Source organism: Dipodomys ordii, unplaced genomic scaffold (genome assembly GCF_000151885.1).
Source record: "Dipodomys ordii isolate 6190 unplaced genomic scaffold, Dord_2.0 Scaffold218, whole genome shotgun sequence".
Classification (NCBI taxonomy): domain Eukaryota; kingdom Metazoa; phylum Chordata; class Mammalia; order Rodentia; family Heteromyidae; genus Dipodomys; species Dipodomys ordii.
The window spans coordinates 267,065-272,140 of NW_012267434.1; the positions used below are offsets into that span (position 1 = coordinate 267,065).

The following is a 5,076-nucleotide window of genomic DNA, read 5'->3' on the forward strand; positions in this document are numbered from 1 at the left end:
TCCAAAAACAAAGCCATAACAAAACTTTAGAGAGGCAAGTAGGGCAGTACTTTGATTTGAATTCAGGGCCTATCAATTGAACCATGCTCCTAACCCTTTTTTGCTTTAGTTGTTTTTTCCATAAGGTCTCATGTTTTTAACTGTGGTGGTGCTAAGACCAAAAGCAATCCTCCCACCTATACTTACCTGCATGAACAGGATTATAGGAGTAAGGCTCAGGCCTAATTTATTTGTTAAGATGAAAGCCCTTAACCTTTTGCTCTAGCTGGCCTCAAACTGGAAACCTCCTGACCTGTCTCCTTAGCAGCTAGGATTACTGGTAAAACAGCTTAAGATAGGAAAATACATAATTTTGAACCCTAGTTGACCACAAGATGGCAATAAGAGCTCTTATCTCATCCAGAGCCAAATATAATCTGAATTTGTAGGTAAAATATACATTGGGCTTGCAGTTCAATAATGTAAGTGATTTTCATACTGTTCCCTAAATCTTTTTTTTTTTTTTTGTTTCGTTTGCTGGGGGGCTTGAACTCTGGGCCTGGGCGCTGTCCCTCAGCTCTTCAGCTCAAGGTAAGCGCTCTACCACTTGAGCTACAGCGCCACTTCCGTTTTTTCTGGTGGTTATTGGAGATAGGAGTCTCACGGTCTCTCCAGCCAGGGCTGGCTTTGAACCTTGATCCTCAGATCTCAGCCTCCTGAGTAGCTAGGATTATAGGCGTGAGCCAGCAGCGCCAGGCTTGTTCCCGAAATCTTTCTTCACCTAAATCACTAACCATAAAGTTTTTCTTTTTGTATATATGATTATTTAAGCTTCTCAGCTACAAAATCACAATTACATTTTTACCATGTTTCATTTCAAAACCATGCAGACATTAAAAAAAACCATAACTGGGTATGGTAATCCCTCTGTGCTACACCTTAATAACAATAAGATATTAAATAAAAAATGCAAAACTGGAGAATGAAGTTGCAATCCTCAATTGCATAAAAATATGTGCGTGCGGGTATGTGTGTGTGTCTGTGTCTGTGTGTGTGTATAAAATTAAGGAAATTGAAGGAATGGGTTGGATTTCATTGTATTGAGCCAGGCACCAGTGGCTCATGCCTGTAATCCTAGTTACTAAAGAGGCTAAGATCTGAGGATTACAGTTCCAACCAAGCCTAGGCAGAAAAGTCCCCATGAGACAGACTCCTATCTCAATTGACCACACAAAAACCAAAAGTGAGCCAGGCACTGGTGGCTCACACCTGTTATCCTAGCTACTCAAGAGGCTGAGGATCAAGGCTCAAAGCCAGTGCAGGCAAGAAAGTCTGTGAGACTCCAAGTAACCACCAGAAAACCAGAAGTGTTTCTGTGGCTCAAAGTAATACAGCACTAGCCTTGGGCAAAAAAGCTCAGGGACAATGCCCAGGCCCTTAGTATGGCCCCACAAACAACAACTAAAAAGAAAAGAATTTACTTATAGGGAAGATTGCTCTCAGACTGGTGAATTATGTGGTCAAGCCTAGTGTAGCTACATGAGACCCACTTTCAAACAAAACAGTACGTTAACAAGAAAGACACCCTGAAGAAAAAAAGCAGGTTTTAAACCACTAATCCTATCCCCTATAGTTCTAGCTACTCAGGAGGCTGAAACCTGAAGATTATGGCTCAAAGTGATTCTAGGCAGGAAAAGTTCATGAGATTCTTATCCCCAATTAATGACCAAAAAGCCAGAAGTGGAGCTTGGCTCAAGTGGTAAAACGCTAGCCTTCAGCAAGTACTAAGGGACAGTGCTCAGACCCCAAATTCAAGCCCTAGGGTCTATAGCTGCCTGCTAGTAACTGCTCACTACATATAGCCACTAAAACTTCAAACTCCTCAGTCACACCATATTTTAATTGCTCAAAGCAACATGATCTCATACAGTACAAATATAATACCTTCACAGAAAGATCTATAGAAAATCAGTTCCATTTTAAAAAAAAAAAGCTAACAAAAGAATTTCTTTAAAACATGTGCTATCTGTCAAACATAACTTTTTTTTTGGGGGGGGGGTCCGGTCCTGGGGCCTGAACTCTGGGCCTGGGCGCTGTCCCTCAGCTCTTCAGCTCAAGGCGAGTGCTCTACCACTTGAGCCACAGCGCCACTTCTGGCTTTTTTCTTTTTTTGCTTATGTGGTACTGAGGAATCGAACCCAGGACCTCGAGCATGCAAGGCAAGCACTCTACCACTGAGCCACCTTCCCAGCCCCAAGTCTGAGATTCTTATCTCCAATTAACCACCCAAAGCCAAAAGCTTAGTGGGGGATTGGTGGGGGAGGGAATAAAGGACATTGTATAATGCAAAGACCCTAAGGTAGTATACCTTGATCAAAGTACCTGACTATAAAGTTAATTGTTAAACCCTTCCTATTGAGAATGTCCAAATTAAAGCCCATTTGATTTTTAAGGGATCCACAGATCCCTTTATAGGGCCACTTCTGGGCTGATACACAGGGTGCAGAACATCCAGGTCTTCCTCAGTAGTTTTCACCTTCAACCTGAAACAAAAGAAAATAAATGTTAAACTGACCCCTTGGCACAGTTTTCCAAAAGACATTGTACCAAAACTCCAAGCTTTATTTTCTACGATTTCAGTTGTTTTAGCTAATAATAGTCATTTTCTATATCTATCTCTTTTTTATTTTTTATTCATTTATTTTATTTTATTTATTTTATTCAGGCCTGAACTCTAGGCCTGAGCTGTCCCTCAGCTCTTCAGCTCGAGGCTAGCGCTCTACCACTTGAGACATAGCATCACTTCCGGCTTTTTTTTCCTCCTTTGTGGTACTGAGCTAACGAACCCAGGGCCTCATGCATGTGAGGCAATCACTTCACCATTGAGCCAATTTCCCAGCCCTACATCTATCTCTTTTTTTCTAGATTTACTTTTTTGTATTGTTTTAATTGTAAAGAAGGATTTCAGTTCAACAAGTCAATTCTCAATCAGTGTCATCCTTTTATTACCTATCTATCTCAATTCCCCCCATCCCTTCAAGTTACTAAGTTCTATCTACTGTCTTAAATACAGGAGGAAGACTCCAAGCATGAGATAAAAATGGGTGAAGTCAGAAACTTAGACCAGTGGCATAGTTCATCCCACTATTTAGTTAGTCCTAGTTCCATGGATACTTAAAACAAAAATGATATAGTGCATGTGGACTTTGAGTCAAGACAGAAAGAAAAAAATAACTAGAAGTCAGGATGCATGAGGTAGTAAAAGCTTCCCTATTAGCTTGCTATTTTATCTGTTTCATAACACTTTGCCAGTTTGTAGATTCATTTGATTGGCTGGTTTGGAGCTTCAGTCCTCAGATCTCAGCTTCCTGAATAATTAGGATTACAGGTGTATGCCACTAGTACCCAGCTCTAACACACTGTGCCAATGAAGGGAGGAAATGGGTGTGTCTCCTCTCTTTAGATAGATACTAATGTATTTATAATCCCAGCCATTCAGGATAGTAAGATCAAGAGTTCTACCCTGGGCAACTGAGCAACATCCAGTTTCTAATTACATTTTTTTTCATGCCTGTCCCTGTCTCTGAGTTTTTTGCTCAAGGCTAATACTCTACCACTTGAACCACAGCTCCACTTTTGCCTTTTTTTGGTTATTATTTGGAGATTTGTCTAATGGTTGTTCTAGCCTGGGCCTACTTTGAACTGAGATCCTCAGATCTCAGTCTCCTGAGTATCTAGGATTACAGGTGTGAGCCACTAGTACCTAGCTTACTTTATTTGCAATTTTTAAAGAACTGGAGGTGTAGCTTACTTATAGTGAGCTTGTCTGGCATAAAGGAAGCCAAAGAGTAAATCACTAGTAACAGAGGAATGAAAGGAGGGAGGGACCGAGGGAGGTGTGGCCCAAGTAGTAGAATATGAACCTTGAGCCAAAACACCATGGTGAATTTTTCAAGTCAGACAGTTGAATGTAAATCCTGACTCTTCATTTGAATCTATTACTTATATAAAATCAACTAAGTAACCTGGAAATCCAGATGCTCTGCATTAAAAGATCCATTTTCACTGTGGCGCCAATGGCTCACACCTATAATATAGGTACTGTGGGTAGCTGTAATTTAGGTACTGTGGCTAGGTACTATGGCCACAGTACTGTCCGCATGAGATTCTTATCTCCAATTAACCACTCAAAAACTGGAAATGGAACTGTGGCTCAAGGCTCTCACTTTGAGCAAAAGAGCTCAGAGACAGCACACAGGCCCTGAATTCAAGCCCATGACTGATCAAAAACAAAAAGACACAAGCTTGCTTTCCTGTTCCTGATATTCCCTACTCAACAAGGAGAAAGCCAGTGTCTTCTACATAGTTACCTTTTTTGTTTGTTTGTTTGTTTGTTTTTTGGTACGGTCTTGGGGCCTGAACTCTGGGCCTGGGCTCTTCAGCTCAAGGCGAGTGCTCTACCACTTGAGCCAAAGCGCCACTTCCGGCTTTTTTCTTTTTGCTTATGTGGTGCTGAGGCATCAAACCCAGGGCCTCAGGCATGCAAGGCGAGCACTCTACCACTGAGCCACCTTCCCAGCCCCATAGTTACCTTTGACAACAAAATCTTGCTTCTGTTGGGAAGAATTACTTTTTTTCCACAGTTGGCTAAACTGAAAAATGAGGTTGACAAGCCTTGGAGTGTGTAATCCTTTTAAGACCTAGGGAGCTTTGGGGAAATTCCCAAATGTTTTTTGTTTTATACTGCATTCTTCTATCCCAAAATCAAAATAAAAGAAATTTTCCTAACTTAATACTCTCAAAAATCCTTCTAGCCACTATTAATAAACATGGAAAGCATACCCCTCCAGCCCTTAGAATGCAATGGGCACCAGGTTCTGAGTCACTCTTTCCCAACATTAAATGTGCTTAAAACAAGATAAACTGGGGCTGGGAAGGAATCTCAGTGGTAGAGCGCTTGCCTTGCATGCTAAGGCCCTGGGTTCGATTCCTCAGCACAAAGAAAAAAGCCGGAAGTGGCGCTGTGGCTCAAGTGGTAGAGCGCTAGCCTTGAGCTGAAGAGCTGAGGGACAGCGCCCAGGCCCAGAGTTCAGGCCC

General features: G+C 41.7%; 1 protein-coding gene across 10 annotated transcripts in view; it reads right to left on the reverse strand.

Annotated features, from left to right (window-relative positions):
* The window catches only part of Ccnb1ip1 (cyclin B1 interacting protein 1, E3 ubiquitin protein ligase), a 29,581-nt gene that overhangs the window by 15,596 nt on the left and 8,909 nt on the right, over positions 1-5,076 (reverse strand). For 8 of the 10 annotated variants that reach the window (XM_013035722.1, XM_013035730.1, XM_013035733.1 and 5 more), the window contains exon 2: positions 2,348-2,522. The gene's annotated coding sequence lies outside the window, so the exon portion shown is untranslated. Of the gene's footprint in view, positions 1-186; positions 271-2,347; positions 2,523-5,076 lie in introns of those variants that run through there. The other 2 variants (XM_013035723.1, XM_013035729.1) reach the window with 2 other exon arrangements.